This window comes from Panthera leo, chromosome A1 (genome assembly GCF_018350215.1).
Source record: "Panthera leo isolate Ple1 chromosome A1, P.leo_Ple1_pat1.1, whole genome shotgun sequence".
In the NCBI taxonomy this organism is placed as follows: Eukaryota; Metazoa; Chordata; class Mammalia; order Carnivora; family Felidae; genus Panthera; species Panthera leo.
In genome coordinates, this window is record NC_056679.1 from 192,716,998 (window position 1) to 192,736,673 (window position 19,676).

Below are 19,676 nucleotides of genomic sequence, written 5' to 3' on the forward strand. Positions count from 1 at the left end.
AAATTTTTTCACTTCTTGTTCCATAACACTCTGTTTATAACTCTCTTATGATTCTCAACACATCTTAGCTTATGCTCTACCTGGAAGGCAGTTAGTCTAACGGTTAAGTACACGGACTTTGAAGTCAGACAGAAGTGAGATTGAATCCATATCTGCCATATCATAGCTGTATGCTCTGGGGAAGTTACTTAGCTCCTCTAAGCCTCAGTTTCTTCATCTGCAAAATGGGGAAAATCTATATTAGAGGGTTGTTCTGAACATTAAATGAGATCATGCCAATCAAGCATATAGTATACACAGTAATTACTGTCATCAGAATACGTGTATATGCTCACTCTTCCATGGATGTGAGCCCCCTAAGAAGAGTATCCACATCTCATGATGTTTCTACATTTCCTTCCATCTCTTCTAATACCTAGTATGGTGCCGCACACAGTGCTTTTCTCAAATTACGTAAAATAATTTCTAAACCAAGAGGTAATGTTATAAATACACTCTCAATCATGTTGGTACCAAGTTTGGGTTCTATGGGATTCTTAAGGTTTATTGCATTTGTTCAATATTCAATGGCTTTCATGTCCCTGGAAACCCCATATGCTCCAGATTTTACTAAACAATACTGACACCTTATTAGGAAAACAGCCACGGACCGGGAGAATACATTCCCAAAACATGTATCAGACAAAAGACTTGTATTACAGAATATATTTTGAAAACTCTTAAAATTCCATAAAGACAAACAACCCAAATGAGTGAAAACTGGCAAAAGATTTTAACAGGCACTTCACAAAAGATACAAAATAGCCAACAAACCCATGAAGACAGGTTCTTCGTGACAGCACGCAAATGTCGTGTCAAGAGGCGTGAATATTGCACACCCCACAGAAGAGCTAAAATTGAAGACTGATCATTCCAAGTGTTGTCAAGGACGCTGAGCAACTGGAACTCTCACAGGCTGACGTGGGCACTCAAAGCGATACAACCACTTTGGAAAACAATTTGGCAGCTTCTTAAAAAATTAAACATATGCCTACCATACCACCTAGCCAATACACTGTTTCTGGAAGTACCTATCCACCCAAGTGAAACAAAACCCCAGACCTGTACACAAATGTTCGTAGCAACTTTATTTGTACGAGCCAAAAGCTAGAAACAACCGAAATGTCCACCAACGTGAGAATGGATAAACAAATGACGGAACAGACACATAATGGGAAACTGCTCAACAATAAAATGAAACAAGCTGCTGATACACAGGAGGACATGGAGGAGTCTCAATGATCATCTTGCTTGCTGAAAAAAGCAGGCAAAGAGGAACACACATTGGGTGAAGTTCTATGCAATTTCTAGAAAACACAAGCTCATCTAGAAAGATAAAGCAGGTCAGTGACTGCGTGGAGACAGAGGGAAGGACTAGTTACAAAAGGGCACAAAGAGGGGTGCCTGAGTGGCCCAGTCACTTAAGCATCTAACTTCTGCTCAGGTTATGCATGACCTCAGGGTTTGTGAGTTTGAGCCCCCAGTCAGACTCTGTGCTGACAGCTCTGAGCCTGGAGCCTGATTCGGATCTTGTGGTCTCCCTCTCTCTCTCCTCTTCCCCCACTGGGGCTCGCGCTCTCTGTCTCTCTCTCTCTCTCTCTCTCTTTCAAAAATAAAATAAAAATTAAAAAAATTAAAAAGACAAAAGGCACAAAGAACCCTCCGGGGGTGATAGAAATGTTTATTATGATTTCGATGGTAGTCTCACAAAGTTTATACATATGTTAAAATGGATTAAGTTACACACTCTCAAAAGTGTGCAATTTATTGTATCTCAAATACCCCTCAACACAGTTGTCTGAAAAATATGTACTTAAAAAAATTTTTTTTCCTTATAAAAACCAACCACAAAATAAAACGAGCAGGATGTTCACCGGCAAAGTAAGCAAAACCTAAAGTTGGTCTGAAAGCTGCTCTTGGAAGCATGGCCTCAAGCACAAGGAGCGGCGGGGAAGGCCAAGAGGCAGGAAGCTCGGCAGACAGGCCTCAAATCGCAGCAGGGAGCACCATAAATGTGGCTTGGATAGGACCAGCGTTCTGTGGTTGCCTTCGTGGCAAAGCTAATTTACTCAGCGGCTGAGTCCATGGCAATCCAGCACTTGGAGCCTGAGACAGTTGTCAGGTTGCATTCCTGTGGCCTTTTTTCTTTTCCTGTGTGCATTTTCAAAGAGCTTCCTGGGTGCCCATGGAGCCTTCACCCAAGAAGAGAGCTGTAATGGGAGATTTCAGGTATGGCTGGACATCCCAGATCCTTGGGGAAAAGCAGAGGCAGAGCTTTTGCATGGCTCCAGGCAGGGGTGTGCAGGCTGAGCAGGCACAACCCGGGGGGGGGGGGGGGGGGGGGGGCGCCATTCACAGACACCTCAGTGCAAGAGGTGCTCCAGGAGCAGTGCAGGGAGGGGAAGGGAAAGTGACTCGGGGAGGCCGAATCCCCTGCTCTGGCCCTACCCCCAAGAAATACTGAGCACTCCCAGTGCACCCTTTATCCAACATTATTTTAAAAGAAAAGCTTAAAAATGAAATGTCACTGGAACGAGCAGGGAAGAAATTCGTTGCCCTCTTCGTTGCCTTAGCCCTCGTCTGCTGGTACCTTGTACTTCCAGGCGTCCTCATTTCCCCATCTGTTGGGTGGAGAGATAATCCCTACCCTGCCCACCTCACTCATTTCACCCCTGCCTGAAAGCCTGAGGTGCACACAAACCTGAGATTCTTGGAACAGAGGGGTCAGACTGGCAGGCCATGGCCAAGAGCCAGCGGGCACAGATGGCTTTATTTAGCTCACACAATATTTAAAACTCAGGAGAGTCCATATTAAAAAAAAAAAAATCTAGAAATCTAGAAAACCCAAAGACCTGGCCTGACTGGACCCGCATTCCCAAGCAACAGCTGGAGCTGAGGAAGGAACAAACCCTTTCCCACTTGCCCACAGCCCCAGCCACAGAACCCTTCACTCACTTATGTCACAGGCTGGGGCCTGTGGGCATTCGAGTCTGCTCTCAGATCAGTGAGAAGGGCAGTTGGACTTCACCTGGTCCAGACTACCCCTCACCCAGGACACTGGGTGACAGGCCTGTAAGATGGCCCCCACCTTAAACACTTCTCTTGATGAGAAACTCATCCATCACCTTGGAGGATGCTCTTGCTTACACCTTCAAACGGAAGGTCTCTCCCACCCTCAGGCCAGGGTTCCACTTTCCTTTCATGCTCTCTCCCTGCCATTCAAGCCTTTCAGACACAGCCACTGGTCCTTCTATGAAAACCTAAACGTCCAGTGTCTTTAGCCCTTCCCTTTAGAAACATTTCCTCATCCCTCGGCATTCCAGCACTTTCCTCTGAGCATGTTCCACTTTATCTCTGCCACACGTGGAGCTGGTGGATCCTTCCTCCCCATTTTGTCCTACTAAGCAGGTCAAATTAATTATGAACACATGTTCCTACATGGTTTCTCTCTGGCAAGCTCTAAAGAGAGGCAGCATCACCGAGTACTATAAGCAACGGTAAATATGTTCTGTCGGGTTTAGTCTCAACATCCTCATACGGATAAAAATAGACCTCGTGGCATCAGGCAGGATAATTCATACTCTCTACAAATCATTTCTGAACCAGAAAAATGAAACATCAGGGATTTCCAACATTGCAAAAAATTACATAAGTCTTGGAGTGAAAGTAATTGTTTTGGATTTTAAAAATAAGTACCCCATATTCTGAGGTTGCATACTTTTTATGGAAAGGAAATGAAAAAATATGCCAAAATTCCCTAGTTCAGACCTCAGGGCAGAACAAAGACAAAAACAAAAATTCTCTCTCCTGTGCTTCCCGTGGGTTTCTTGAAGATCAACATTTCGGGAGTAGAAAAGAAAAAGCACTGGGCCTTTATTTTCTTTTTTTTTTTTATGTCTTAAAGAAGTGTGTGTATGTGTGTGTGTGTATGCATGTGAAAGAGAAAGAGAGAGAGAGAGAGAGAGAGAGAGAGAGATTGAGATCTACAGAAATCACTTACTATATCTGTCTCTGGATCTAGTTTTCCTGTTTTGTAAAATGCCAGGCTTGAAGGAGATCACTGAGAGGTCCTCAAATCTGCATGAGAACCACTTGGGTGTGCACATGCAGATTCCCTGGCAGACCCACAGAAATTCTGCATCCTGGAGGGTGGGATGAAGCCAGGAAGCTGGTGTCTGACAAGTGCCCAGGAGACTCTGATCCCCCCCAGGCTTCTCATCTAATGATAACATCCCAAGCCATCTCTCCATCCCATTATTTGGCATGCACTCTGTTGGCAGGAGGCGTGCTAGGGCCATGGGGGTATGATGGTAAACCAGTCACACGGGCCTGGGTCTCAAGGAGCTCATGCAGGGATGGGGGTGGTAGACAAGGAGAGGTTTCCACGGAAATGGATGTGGGTCCTGGGATGTGGCTGGGGCCATAACACCCATAAATGCACAGGCTGCCATGGGAACCCACCCAGACTGAGGAAGGCAGGGTGGTCAGGGAAGGCTTACTGGGGGAGGTGATGTCTCAGCACAGCCTTCAGTAGCATGTAGAGGACCTGGCTTTGGAAAGCCCAAACTGGTAGCATGCTCAAGGCCTGAGAACCAGAGCCAGAGTGGATGGGCTTTGGCTTAGACCCGAGGGGACTGGCGGGAGAGCCGGAAATGGACACCGGAGAAGGTGGCAGGGGCCAGGTCATAAGGGCCCAAACAGCGACACCAAGAATTCTGGATTTTAGCCTCAAGGCTACAGGCAGCCATGGAAGGGTTCTAAGCAGGAAAGGAACATGATCAGACTTGTGTTTTAGAAAGATCACCTGGGCTGCTGTGTGCAGAATACGCTGCAAGAAGAAAGCAGGAAGAAGGAAGCAGAGTCTGGAATAAACAAGGCTTCTTTCTTGGCTGTGAAGGCTCAGGGCTAGAGGTGGCCAGTGTAGTGAATGTCAGAACAGCTGGGGACCCCAATTCTCAGGGAAAAGCTGAGGCTTTTGACTTCTTATCCCAGGTCCCACTTGTATGATCACTTTTCCTCACTGGAGGAACCCACACTCCACCCACATACCCACCTGCCTAATTCTGTCTGGGCTGCTTGCTTCTCTCACACTCAGAAAGGGAGACAGAACCTGCCAGCTGGTCTTAAGGTATCAAGGAACAAGAGGAAGAAATGGCTCTGAAGAGAAACATCCCTCATGCTTGCCCCTTGGGAATACACATACGCTCTTAGTAATAATTTACCTGTGGCCAGCACACTACAGTTTTCAATACTTTTGATCCCCACACCTTGCTGGGGGGACTCCCAGCGCTCCTGGGAAATAGGCACTCCCATTGCAGAGAACAGACAACTGAGGCCCACAGGGCTTGTGCACCTGGTGCAAGGGTGCAGAGACAGTGGGAAACGGAGTAGAGGCTAGGAATTCATTCCACGGCTCTTTACTGCTATTGATCCCTGAGCCCATGGGGCCTGTAATTAATTAAAATGTCTCTCCTCAACAGTGGAGACCACAAGCTGGAGAATTCGATGAAAACGATCTACCCAGGGTGGAAGTGTTTCATCTTGAAGTCCTCGGAGGGCTTCTGAAATGAGGGGGACTATGAGGTGGGGAGGGGAAGATGCCGCAAGCCTGTGAGGAAATGTCATCTGGGCTGAAAATGCCCACGCCGAGAAGGCTGGCGCCGCGCAGCTCTTGGGCAGTGGGAGTAACCCTGCTCCTGATGGAACAGGGGATGGCGGCTGGGGTGCTGGGGTGCTGGGGTGGGAAGGGAGCCAGGAGGAGGGGGCAGGGCAAACCACACAGAGTGCTCCTTTTCCTCTTCCCCACTCCCGACATGTCTATCTGGGGCCTGTTGGGTCAGTAAAACCGCCCAGCTTACTTGCAGAAGGGAAACCAGCCTCTAGACACTACTATCACCAAAGAATTAATGGCTATTTTTAAGCCCTAACAAAGTGACAGTCTCACAATGAATTTCCAGCAGTTGGTGTATGCGGTTGGTGACCATTCTTTCCGTTTCCCATGTGGGAAAATGAAGGCCCAAGACAGTTAAGTTTCACACAACGATGACAAGTGACACAGTGATTCAAATCTAGGTCTTTCTGACTGCTGAGCCTGTTTTGCTTGAGGTGGGGCTGGTGTTTGAGGGAGAGGCTGCTTCCCCAGATTTATTTTGAATACAGGGAAAGGAGGGATGTGCTCGCTCTGTGTGTATGCGTAGGAACCTTCCCTGATTTTACTGCACTTAGAAGGTAAGGGGCGCCTGGGTGGCTCAGTAGGCTAAGCGTCCAACTCTCGAGTTCAGCTCAGATCATGATCTCATGGTTTGTGAATTTAAGTCCCGCTGATGGGCTCCGTGCTGACAGCATGGAACCTGCTTAGGAGTCTCTCTCTCCCCCTCTCTCTCCGCCCTTCCCCAGCTGGTGTGCTCTCATTCTCTCTGCCCCTCAATAAAGAAATAAATAAAACTTTAAAAAAAGAAGAAGAAGAAGGAGGAGGAGGAGGAGGAAGAGACAGCAGCACGGCAAGCTGGAACTCCCTCCATCTCCTTTACTACCTGCCTTCTTGGGATGAGAGAAGGGAACATAGCAGCAGACAGGGCTGGGGCAGTGCACAGACACCAGTACCACCGGGAAGAGGCAGCAGAACCTCGGATTCCCATGGCAACAAGCACTCCACGACCAGCACTGCCCCCCTGCCCTTACAACACACTCTGTGAGCGGGGAAGGTGGGGTGATACCCTCATTTTCCACAAAGGACAGGGTTCTAACCAAATCTTGGGATCCATCAGCATCGAGGACTTCAGGCTGAAGCCACTGTGGTTCACAAAAAAGGGGAACAACAGGAGTGGGGTCACAGAGCTCTGCCAGACAGAGAGGCAGAAAAGACATCCCGTGAGTGAACAGGAAGGAAATGGGGGCTGCTTGGCTTCAAGGAGGCTTAGGGGTGAGGGGTGATCTCTGTATCATTCTATGTGTTCCACAGCACTGGACTGATTTTTATGGGCACATTGCCCAAGAGGCCTCTGAGCACATGGGGGAAAAAATGGGACAGGGGGTAAAATGTTATGGGCTTATAATAAAAGCATGACCATCTGGGATTGGGCAGAAGAAGAATTTCTCACTCATGAGCACAGGTCATGGATCAACAAAATCTAGAAGTGAAAAATCTGCCAGGGTCCACTCACAAGTAAAAAGCAGGTGCTCAGACATAAACATGAAAATAAAAATAGAGTTGCCAGTAGGGCTTCTTCTATGCAAATATCATGTTACCTAAATGACCTGGGGCATAATTTAAGAGGCAAGCAATGTTGGACTAGAAGAGGGTCCCAACTACTCTAACGGATGTGTTCTGTGAAAGGGTGGTAGGTTTTCAGTGAGTGAAGCCTTTTATTAGTCAGTTGCATTTTGTTATTATACATTTTAACTTTTCAAACCAATAATATGTCCTTAGTGTAAAGTCAACCAATGAGGACAATGTGGTTTTCTGATCAACATAATCTGACCTCAGGAGTGAGAGACAAGAGCTTACAGCTTACATCTGCCTCAAAGTACCGTTTCTCTCTTTTGCTTTACTCAATGCTGAGAAAACTTTTTGATATAATAAATAGTAGATACACTTGATGAATAAGTAGATGTATTTTTTTTTTTTTAACACAGCCTGCCCTATAATTTCAGGATTCTCTTCAATTAAACAGATGCTGGAAGAATAAACTGGTGACCTCCAACATGTAAAAATGTAGTACATAATACACGTAAGTGATTTAAAAACATGTTTTCTATTATTGTAGTTTAAAAAGAGTCAACACAAGGTGAAACCATGTTTACAGAATCCCTGAAGACCTCCAGAGACAGTCTGTGGAGTGTTCACCGGGATGGTGTCTGAGGTCTTTCCAGCCCCAGCTTCGGCCTCCTCACCATTACATCTTGCACGGGGAGGAATGAAAACCCCAGAGGCAGGAGCAGGCGTAAAGTAAACAGGCTTTCCACCAAGTGCTGAGCCCGGGCTTCCCCTTTCAGAAGGGGAAGTGAGGAGAAGAAGAAGAGAAGGAAACAATTGCGGCCAGACTGTACCTTCTGAGATGAATCCATATCTACCTATAGCTAAAACAAAACAAAACAAAACAAAACAACCACACCAGTTGAAAAAGAGAAAGGCATTCAGGCACACAGAACTAAGAGGGCCCTGCCAGGTCGTCTTCCTGCTCTGGGGCTGCAGGCTCAGTCCTGATAACTCAGGAGCTTCTGGTACGGAGAATACCAGATCCCCCAAACAAGCAATTCAAATACTTTGGAGACTGGCTGACATACCTCCAGCCACAAAGTGTACAGAGAGCAGATCTGCATAACGCATGCCATGGCATGCTTACTCATTTTTAACCACGACATTATTCTTTTGCTGTCTATCTTAGGGAGAAGAAAATCACTGGCATGTCCTATAGCTTGAAGAAGAAAACTATAGCTTGAAGCTTGATGATTGGGAGAAAGAAGAGGGAGAAGTGGTGACCTCCCCATCCCTGGAGCTATTCAAGCCAAAGGCTGCCACAGAGGGGGTTCCTCCCCCACAGTGAGAAGGCATACTAAAGGATTCCTAAGATTCCCTTCCAACTCAAACTGCGTCTAAAAATAAAAGCAACCCTTGTAAAACTTATATTTAAAAACCCGTACAAGTTATACATGTGCGCAATCATATCTCAGTACCAATAACGGTATAATGGCATTTACAAAAGCACTTTTCCGGCACAGATTTTCTCAGATAATCATCGCCACAGCCCTGCAACGCAGCTATTACTGTCATTATCCCCATTTTAAAGGTGGGACCGGGCTCTGAGTTTAAGCAATTGTTCTGAGGTCAGACAGCTAGAGAGCTGACAGCTCCAGGCTTCTCTCTGACATTTCTCCTCCTCCTCCTCCTCCTCTTCCCTCAACCTCTCCTCTTTCTGTCTTCTGGTAAGTACAGTCTAACAATGGGAAAATGGAGGAGAGACACTGAGAGCGAGCCTCTTATACAGATAACTGACTGAACCCCCTCCCATCACTTTGCGCCACCAGAGGATCCAGAGAGGGCTTACTCATAACCTCCTTGGGTAATGAATATACAGAGATGTGCAATAATTTTGCAAAAAAAAAAAAAAGAAGGCTCATGCATATCCGAATTTTAACAAGAGAAAATTAGTCCCCTTTTTTAAGTTTAAAAAAGGAAGTGTTTTAGTCTAAAGTGAGGAAATGAAGGGAGGAAGATTTTTTTTCTTTTTCGAAGTGGGTTCTGTCATTCCCACGGGTGGTGAGTGAGCACACACTGCCTCTGAGATCACAGTGAATGAAACATTCGGATGAATTCCATAATGAACTGGCGCAGTCGACAAATGCCCATTCATTAAAAGAAGAAAAAAAGATTAATTTCAAAAGATAAGTCCCCCAAGTTGGTTATGGGGTTTGAATTTTCAAAAGGAGCACCACCTGGTCCTTGATTTTGTTTAGAGGCTGATTTGATCCTCAGAATTCAAATCGAAACTGATTTTGCTCAAAAACGTTTTAGTAAAGAGGGTGTGGGTAGAAGGAGTGATTCCCATCACACGGCCTTTCAGTATACCAATTGCTTAAAGAAGCCACAATTTCTCAAATGGTTGGAAGGGAATGAAGAGGCCCAGAGCCTTGCACCAGAGTTTCATGGTTTTTAAAACACACTTTCTCCATATTCTTTCTGACGGACAACCCTGGAGGGAAGGCCCTCGGAGCCCAGAAAGGTTTAGTAGTTGGCTCAAGGGCCCACGGCACAGACTTATATCCTAACCGGCATTCAGTCCGGTGCTCCTCGCCTCTCAACAGGGAAAGCACTTCCAAAGAAAGTTGCCAACTCACGTTCAGCTTCCTAAAACCCAGCTTGGCCACTCTCGGGGCCTGTGCAGAGGAGGGATTGGGCAGGTGTCCCTCGAAGCATCCACATCTTCATGGAAGAAAGCAGACACTGGAAATGGCAGAATCAGTCACTAAAGATGCACTGCATGTTCAGCCTGGACAAGTTCTTTGTCCTTGCAAATTTGTAAACCCTGCACATGAAGAGGGCGGCTGTAGTTACCACATGCTTCTCCCATTTCAACCCTTTATAACAAACTAACGCAAAGAACTTGAGGTGACAGCACAGCTGTGTGTTTGACTGTGAGCTGATTAACAGCAGCAGTAGTTAAGGCTTACCACACGCCAGGCACTACACTGGGAACATTAAGCAGTTTTATATGCATATTACAGAGGAGGTAACGGACATGCAGAGAGGTTAAAGTCAGTTACCCAGGACTCTAAAGCTCTGAAAGTACAGGAGCTGGAATTTAAACCTACAGGGGCCTGTAGTCTTAAGCCCTCTGCCACTTACTAGCTGTAGGATCTTACATAAGTCACTTAATTTCTCTAAACTTTACTTGCGTAATCTGTAAAATGGGGATAATAATAGCAGTCCCACAGGGCAATTCAAAGCATAAATGAGATTACAGAAATGAAGCACTTGGCACCAGGGCTGTCCTACTGCACGATTCCAAGGAATGCTACTCACAAATGGAGATGCGCCACGAGGCGGTCCCCCTTGGCACAGCGCCCACCGCGGTGAAAATGCTCAAGTGCTACCATCAGTATTCATTATCATTGTATGACAGTGCCATGATCAGGGTCAAGAGCCAAAGTAGGAGCTGCTCATCTGTGAAGGCCCAGCTCAGGCATTCCAAAGAGCTCCCTTGGGTTACCCATTCGGACTTAGCTTGCCACGGAGTATCTTGGTTCTCATGACCAATTTCCGAGCATGTCTCACCTCCCCAAGCAGATGTAAACTTCTAGAGGGCAGACGGTGGTCCACGCCTTGGATCCCCTGAACCACCTCTAGTGCCCAGCACGCGGTAGGCCCTCAGGAGCTGTGGTGGTTTTAAAATGTGCCCAAGTTCTTTCACACTCCTCCCTTCAAGAGGTGGGGTCTGCTAAACTTAGTGACTCACATCCAACTAACAGAGCAAAGCATACACGACAATGTGCAACTTCTGAGACTAGGTCACACAAGGAACTGTGACTTCCTGCTTGCTCTCACTCTCAGATCACTCGTTCTGGGGTAAGCTAGCTGCCACGCAGTAATGACACTCAAGCTTCCTTACAGAGAGGTCCAGGCATTGAGAAATTGAGGCCTCCTGCAACAGCCACGAGAGTGAGCCTTCTTGAAAGCAGATCCCCTAGCCCCAGTCAAGACCTCAGATGACTCCAGAGCTGGCCAACATCTTGACTGTAATCTCATGAGAGACCCACCATGAGCCAGAGCCACCCAGCTGAGCCTAGATTCCTGACCCACAGAAACCACAAGGTAATAAACACTGTGTTAAGCTACCACATTTTGGGATAATCCGCTATACAGCCACATATAACCCATACAGGAACCATGTGGTGGGCTTAACAACAAACAGACAACAGGGAAGTTGTAGTTTTCAGGTAGGAGGAGTAATCCTCATACTTGGATGAGAGCTTCCCTATTATTAAACTAAAAGAGAAATCAGACGGAAGACCCAAGATGGGCTGGCTTCACCCACTCAGGCTTTGGCTCAGTAATCACCATAGGGAAGAGGAGAGGGAATGTGGAGTACTCAGGCTAAGGCTGGCCGAACAGCTCAGTGCTTCACCCCCTCAAAACACACAGGCCTGCGGCCCAGATGAGGGACCCAGCTCCAGCCAATCCTTCCCCACCCCCAGCTGATCCCTCCCCAACCCCAGGGCCATGCTCCAGCCACACAGCCCCCTCAGAGCTCCCCAGAGTGACCAAGCCCTTCAGAGAGCACTCCCCCTAGCATCCCTTTTCCCTTTTGTTCATTTGTTTCTATTCACTGAATTCTTTACAATATCTTATTGTGAAGTAACTTTGAACTTAGAGAAAAGATACAAGAACAGCATGATGAACTCCTATATATCTTTCATCCATGTTTGTTGTTACATGTTTTATCATTCTCTCTTCCAGCTATCTAAACTTCAATTTTTTTTTTTTTTTTTTTTTTTTTTTTTTTGTCCTGAAACATTTGAGAGAAAGGTGAGGACATATAACCCACTACTCCTAAATTCTTTAGCGTGTATTTCCTAAAATAAGGATACCAAAGTCAGGAAATTTAACACTGATACAATACTAACAGCTCATCTACAGTTCCTAAGTTTCCGTAATGTCCTTTATAGCTAATTCTTTTTGGCCTGGTTTGGGATCTAATCCAAGACTGTCCATTCATTTTCTCCTTGATATAATATGTTGTATGTCAGGCATTGTGTAAGGCACTGGGGATAAAATAACGAGGGGGAAAAACACACATAGCCACCAACCTCATGGCACTCACCGTTTCAGAGGGTGACACAGTAATCAACTAATCACACTAATTATAAGTTTGTATGATCACAAACTAAGATGTGTGTTAAAGAGAAAAGGCCTGAACCAGGATGAGGGCTGGGGGTGGGGGGAAAGATGGTCAGAAGGCTATCCTGAGGTTAAGACACCTGAGCTGAGATCCGAAGCGTGAGGCGGTATTAGCCGAGCCATTTGTGCACGTGTGTGCACATGTGCATGTGTGTTTGTGTGGCAGGGAGACTGGAAGAACACTCCAGGTAACCAGATGGCTTGTTCAAGGTCAGTATGAATGGAGGGCAGGGGTGGCAGGGAGGGGAGTGTTGGGAGGGGGCCTGAAGTGAAGTTTAGTCTTTACCTTAGCCAGTGGCATAATGGACATTTTCCAAAAGACCCCTCTGGCTGCTGTGTAGAGAAAGGTAATGAAAACACATGACACAACCATCCCTTAGCCTCGATTTCAGGATCCAAAAGCTTTTTCTGTAACTTTTTTTTTTTTTTTTTATAACTCATTTAGTGACAAAACCTGGCCTGAATGGACACGAAGCTACTTATGCTCTTTATCCATTTAGCATGAATATTCTTACATTTTTGCCACAGAAAAAAAAAAATAGTATGTTCTGGTTATGGAGAGCTACCCATAGACCCCACCAGGGCTATTATATAATATAATATATGCACTGCATCAACTTCCCTAAATCAGAAAGATTCTTGTGCCCCTGACCAGTTTATTGCCTCCCAACCACAAATGCACCTTCCTTGTCTGCTGTGCAAAAATAGATCTGGGCCCTTTAAACACTTTCTCCCTCGCTAGACAACATGATGTTAATAGTAATCACGGTGACAGGTCGAAGATGCTAGAGAGACACTGTGGGAGGAAAGGGTTTTCCTGTATGTTTTCTATCCTGGTTCTGGTACATGTGCCAGGCAGGCAGCACAGATGACTTTGTTACCAGCTGGACCCCAAGACCTGACCTTTACTGCTCACCTGCTTGGACCCACCAACCTCTGTCCTACACTTTTCCTTACGCTCTTTTTTGCAGCTTCTCTCTTAATTCAGGCAAAAGACCCAAGAGGCAAAGCATCTAGTGATGGAAACCAAAGCCACCTCCCAAGCAATGACAACTGCCCGGACGAAGGGCTCTGGAGGCCCAGACCACACAGACCAGTTTGAGCCTAACCTCTGACCTGTACCTGTACAGACGGACCGCGGGGTGACCCATGCAGCTCCCTTGACACTAAAATCTCTGCCCAAGGAGGAGCACAAGCCGCACTTACATAGCATACAACATACATATAGGCATGACCTTACGTTCGCCTCTACATAACGATGAATAGTCCTCCTAACCCTGAGTGAAAGCAACCCATTCGCCCTTGTCTGGGGGCTCACGGCTTTGGAAGTTATTCCCCGTGATCTCCTTATTTGCTGCAAATAAAGTTTCCTTTGTGTGACCATGCCACCTGGTCTAGTTTCTGTCTGTGACTCACCGAGGAGCGAACTCACGTTAGCCTGATGACCACGTCTCTGGCACAGGGCCAGCCAGAGCTGCAAACACAATGTTTCTATCGTCCGGCCACAGTGTACAACGGCACCAAGCCGCCAGCAGCCTCCCCGTGTTACCCACTCCCGTGGTATTGTAGCCGACTGCCTTCTGGGAGGCGCCTCACCACGGACAGCTGTCCCCGGCACCCATCACTGGCGTGGCACCACAGCTGCTTCTCTACCATTCGCGAAGCACAGCTGTGCCCTCCCCAACGAAGCCAAGATCTCTGCCTGGGGGCCTCTTCTACGAGTGCTCCGTCTCAGCCCCAGGAGGGAGGATCTTCCTTTCGAATTCCATCGCAACCGGGACGGGGGTGCTCCTTGGTGCTCTACCTGAGCCCTACGGGGAGCCACTGCTCCTACATCTGCTATCCCCACATTCTTTACGCTATATTTAGAGCACTCGTTACTTCATAGCAGTCAATCCTTCATTACTGCAATCTCTTGTCAGAGTTCATAATTCTTTATATTAAGCTTTCAGTGTTTAGATAACTGGGCGGTTTCTCTCACCTGATTGAACCCTGACTAACGTAATTCTGAAACCTAAAATGTGCCTTGTACAGAGGGTTTAGGCTGAGGGATTCTGGACCTAAAGTAATAAGAGCATGTATGGAGCACTTCTTGTATGCCAAAGCACTATCCTGACTGCTTTGTGGACAGGAACTAATTTAATCCTGATGGCTATCTGTTGAGGTAGACTACTACCGTGCTCATTTTAAAACAGAGGACAAAAAGAGATTCAGTAACTCCCAACATCACACAGCTAGTAAAGGGCAGAGCTGGGATTCAAATCCAGGCAAGCCTGTGGCTTTACAAGGCTGGGAGTGGGGCGCCTGGGTGGCTCAGTCGGTTAAACGTTCGACTTCAGCTCAGGTCATGAGCTCACGGTTTGTGAGTTCGAGCACCGTGTCGGGCTCTGTGCTGACAGCTCAGAGCCTGAAGCCTGCTTCAGATTCTGGGTCTCCCTCTCTCTCTCTCTGACCCTCCCCTGCTCACGCTCTGTCTCTCAAAAATAAATAAGTGTTAAAAATTTTTTTTTTCTTAAGGCTGGGAGTGAGGTGGGGATGGGGCAAGGAGAGAGGCAGCAGCAGGGAGACTGTGCTTCCTCTACTGTGCTCTCAGGGCCCAATGCCCACTCCACCGACTGCTTGCATCCCACTGCCCTGGAATTATCTGCCTAGTGGTCCAGCTGGCCTCAAGGGCAGAGACCATGTCCTTTCCTCCTGGAATGTCAAGTGCTTAGCAGAGAGCCAGCCTGGGCACGTTCAGCATTCAGTCAAAATCCAATGGATGAATGACACATTGAATGAAGCAGAACTACAGACCCAAACACCAGCTAAACAACTAGCCGAGCCTTCCGAGTCACGTCCCATGCTTGGAGTGCTCTGGCCTCACGAGTCCTGTCCTGGGAGCTCCTCTGTGTCATCTGCTCTCGCATGCAGACATCTGACAGCGATTGACAAAATGACCTCCTGGATCTCTTCCAACTCTTGGTCCCATCAGAAAGCAAATCTGGTCACAAGACTTCTCTGCCCAATGCCCTTCATGTCTCTGGCAACCACAGGGTAGAGTCTAGTCCATGGACCTGGCCCTACCTACATGCTAGCGTCTGCCAGGCCCACTCCTGGCTTTACTTACTAGGGGACAGCAACACTGAACTTGGAAGGCCCTCAACACACCATGCTGTCTTCCCCTTTCTGGGACTGTGCTTCCCCTCCACAGAAAATCCCTATGCTCCCCATTCTACACCCAGCCCTTTGCCTGCCTGGCTAAATTACCCCACTCACCTTCAAAGACTTAGGTGACGATTCCCTCCTTGAGTAAGCCTTTCCTGCTCTACCCACCCTGCCCATCTGGGTTAATTTGCTCTCCTATGTGTTCACATGGAACTTTTACCTGCAGTTACCAGAAACAGATCTCACTGTATTCTAAATGACCTGTTGGGTGTATGGAGTCAAGGTTAGTGGTGAAGGCTCAGGACCCTGCAGGCCAATCACAGTTCCATCAGTGACCAACTATGTGACCTTGGGTGTGACATTTCCTCTCCATGGTGCTTAGTGCCCTCCTATAAAATGGAGATATCACAGTGTGTACACCATTAGGTTGCTGTGAAAACTAAGAAAACCTTTTATGTAAGGTAGTTAAAACTGTGTTGGGCAAAGGTAGCCTGTATGGGAGTTACTATTATCAGTATCTGATGCTCAGAGGCTGCAAGTTATGCCTCTTGGTGGCCTCACTACCTGGCATGGTGTCCAGACAACAGCAGAGTATAGTGGACAAATGAATGGACTCCACCCACATAGCCTCCAAAGTAGCCCACAGCCTGCATTACTTCCTGCGCTGCCATATCCACCTCTCTGAGCCACCCCTCTGTTCAGATCATCTTTTGTGCAAAAACTGCCCATGGCTTCCCAATTTCTGGAAGTCCAGCCTCCCCAGCCTCCCAGCAGAGCCCTTGTGATCTGGCCCTTACCTCCCTGCAGTTATTTGATATCTGAAGGTTCAGTGACTTAGGCATACTCCCTGTTCCTAGAATAGGTTCCCCGCTTTCTGTGAGCTGAGAGGTCCCAATCCTTCCCTGGGGCCACCTTAAAAGTCACCACCTTTCAGAAGTCCTTCCTGACCTAAATCAGTGTGACCTCCTCTTCCCAGCACCTCACAACACCAGGCTGACCCCTCCCACGGTACTAAGTACGCTCTGCCTTGTGTTCTACATCACTGTGTACTTGTCTATATCCTCTATAGACTACAAGCCCTCTGAAGGCAGGGGCTATTCTCTGTACTTAACACATAGTAAGCCTTCAAATCAAGTGAGTTGGGACCCAGAACAAAAATAGGTGGTTGAAATTACTGTAGTCAAAAGTCAGAAAAAGAAAGATAATAGGGTTAAATAAAAGGCAGTATGCATCATGTTTACTCATTGGTATTCCAGGCTAATGGCTAAGTTTAAAAAAAAAAAAAAAAAAGGCTGATCTGTTAATAAGGAGTGTGGCTTTAAAGAATACATACGTGCAGGGTAATATGCTAATCCTCCATAGGAAGAGAGGCTTTTTTCATGAGTTAAAAGGGAATCGAAGTAGCTAGAAGAGATTATGACAATTATCCCTGCCTTGCAGAGTGTTTTATCCACCTCTACCCAAACACAACGCATCAACACACTCATGCACACCCATTAAACAATCTGATGAGAAAATGGAAAATGGTCCATGTATTGGTTTCCTGGGGCTGCCTTAAAAAAGCACCACCAACTAGGTGGCTTCAAATAACAGAAATTTATTGCCTCATTGTTGTGGAAGTTACAAGTTCAAAATCAAGGTGTTGGTGGGGCCATGCTCCCTCCAAAGCCTCTGGTGGAGGATGCATCCTTGCCTCTTCCAGCTGCTGGTGGCCTGAGGTATTCCTGGGTTTATGCCAGCATCACTCCGGTCTCCTCCTCCATCTTCTCATGGCTCTTTCCCTCACTGTGTCCCCCCTCTTGTAAGGACCTAAGTCAATCATATGGGATTAAGGGCCCACCCTACACCGGCAATTAGTTAATCTTAACTAATTACATCTGCAATGACCCTATTTCCACATAAGGTCACATGCTGAGGTACAGGGGTTAGTTAGGACTTCAACATATCTTTTAGAGGACATGATTCAACCCATAACATTCCATTCATCCATGCTGGGAGAAGGACCTCCGCACCCCCAAGGTCACACAGCAACTAAAGTCATTTGATCCACCAGGAAGAGACTAGAACATGGGTCAGCAAACCGCAGCCTGCAAATCCCGTCTGCTGCCTGTTATTTTGCAAATAAAGTTTTATTGGAACACAGCACACTTGTTCATTTATGTATTGTCTCTGGCTGCTTTCACACTACAACGACAGAGTTGAGAAGTCGTTGCAGAGACCATATGGCCCACAAAGCCTAACATATTCTCTGGACGAAAAGAATACATAACATACACTGGCCAAGTTTGGAGATGGACTTTATAGATACAGGAGGAAGCCCAGGCCCACATGGCAGTTCTCTAGTATCCCTTCTCTCCAGCTGGAACCTCACCCAACGAGCTGTCCTACTGGGAAAGCTCCTTCAACATTACTTTCCTCTGCCTAGAGAAATGGCAAAACATAGCACTTTAACGTTCGTGCCACTAAAGCTGTACAAATTAAATTCTATAAGCATTTCCAAGAGACAGAGATTAATTCTAACTGGAAAGATCAGAAAAGACTTTCTGGAAAAGGAAAGATTTGAGAGGAGCCTGAAAAGGAGAGTGGGCACTCAAGAAATCCTCTAAGCCTCCCTGAGCCATGGCAGATTACCTAGGACTCTGCTGAGCTAAGAAAGTGAGTTCCCTCTCACTGGAGGTGTGCAAGCCAAAGCTGGCTGACCGCCTGGCAGGAATGAGGTTGGGAGAGATGGCACAAGATGAAAGATAGTCCCTTGGAATCGTGGATTCTTCAGTCTCAGCTCTCATCACACTTGCTGAGTGAGACACACACAGCACAGAGACAGCAGGGGCTGGAGGCAAGGAGGGAGACACAGACTTATGCAGAGACAGGAGAGGACTGAGGATAGGAGAGGGGTCGAAGAGGTGTACTCATGCCCAAAATCAGAAGGCCACGTGAACTGCACGGAGAGGAAAGCCACACCTGTTTCCTTCCCACTTAACTTCTACAGAGAAAGAAAGAGCAAAAGCCTGACCACTAGGGTTAAAACTAATCAAATGTCCCTTCAACACCTCTGGCTTGGCACCTGGCTGCCTTCTGAATGTGCCCCATTGTTCCCTGGGGCAGGGCTCGGCTGCCTCTCCTATTGCCAAGGGAGACACAGGGAGGCACAGGGCTGCCTCCTCAGGTGAACCCTGACACTCAGGAGCAGAGGATCCCTGCCTATCCCGGCGGGAAAGATAACACAGCAGGTGGCAATGCCTGACAGCTGCCCAGAGCCAGGGAGACAGGCAAGAAGAATGGGTCTGAAAGCTGATGAGCCCTTCTTACCTGTACTCTGCTGGCATGCCAGGAACACATTATCCCCACTTTCCAGGGGAGGAAATGGAGACCCAAAGAGGTTCGATGGCTTGCCAAGGTGCCAATAAAGCATGGCAGTTAAGAGCACAGGTTTGAGAATCAGAAATCTGAGTCTCAGTCTTGCCACCTACATCTTCTGCAGGCCTGGGAAGTTGCTTATGCTTCCTGAGCCTCAGTCTTCCCACCTGTGAAATGACCACAGTAAGACTGCTTACAATGCTGAAGAAATAAGAAGGGCACAGTGCATGGCATGCCCCAAGAGCTCAGTAAGTTAAGAAACGTTACTGTTACCGTGGTGGAGCCAGGGCTCAAAGAGAGCGAACTCTCAGCCCAGAACCAGCTGTCACACCTCTGTGTCCCACACCCCATGCCCCACTGCCACACCAGCAGCCATGTGGAACCTCTAAGGGAAGGTCCCTGGAGTGGGGGGCGGTGGGGCGGGAGGTACAGCCACTCCTGCTCTGACAAAGGGTCATCCCTGCACTCACAGGCACCGGGGGCTGTATTCGGCTGAACTGCCTCACCCAGATAGCTCAGGGCCCTCACACAGGCCCTCTCTTTTCTAGAAATGCCCCCAGATAGATGCCTTTGAGGCCGCCTCAGACAAGGGAATGCGGTATGTGCCATTTCTGCTGGAAAGCCGTCCTGCCTCTCACCGTAGATTCCTAACACTCCCGCGGTAACAAGAAGGCACATTCTGGGGTTTCCTGACATGCCAGGAAGCCCAAGGCAGAAAACAAAATGCACTCTGTGC

General features: G+C 47.4%; 1 protein-coding gene and 1 long non-coding RNA gene across 4 annotated transcripts in view; one reads left to right on the forward strand and one right to left on the reverse strand.

Moving 5' to 3' along the window:
* Window positions 1–19,676, reverse strand: part of GALNT10 (polypeptide N-acetylgalactosaminyltransferase 10) — a 221,563-nt gene that overhangs the window by 191,054 nt on the left and 10,833 nt on the right. The gene's annotated exons all lie outside the window — the stretch shown is intronic.
* LOC122225854 lies at window positions 2,049–8,147 on the forward strand. Its single transcript, XR_006205424.1, has 2 exons — window positions 2,049–2,268; window positions 7,693–8,147. It is a non-coding gene; the product is annotated as an uncharacterized LOC122225854 (long non-coding RNA).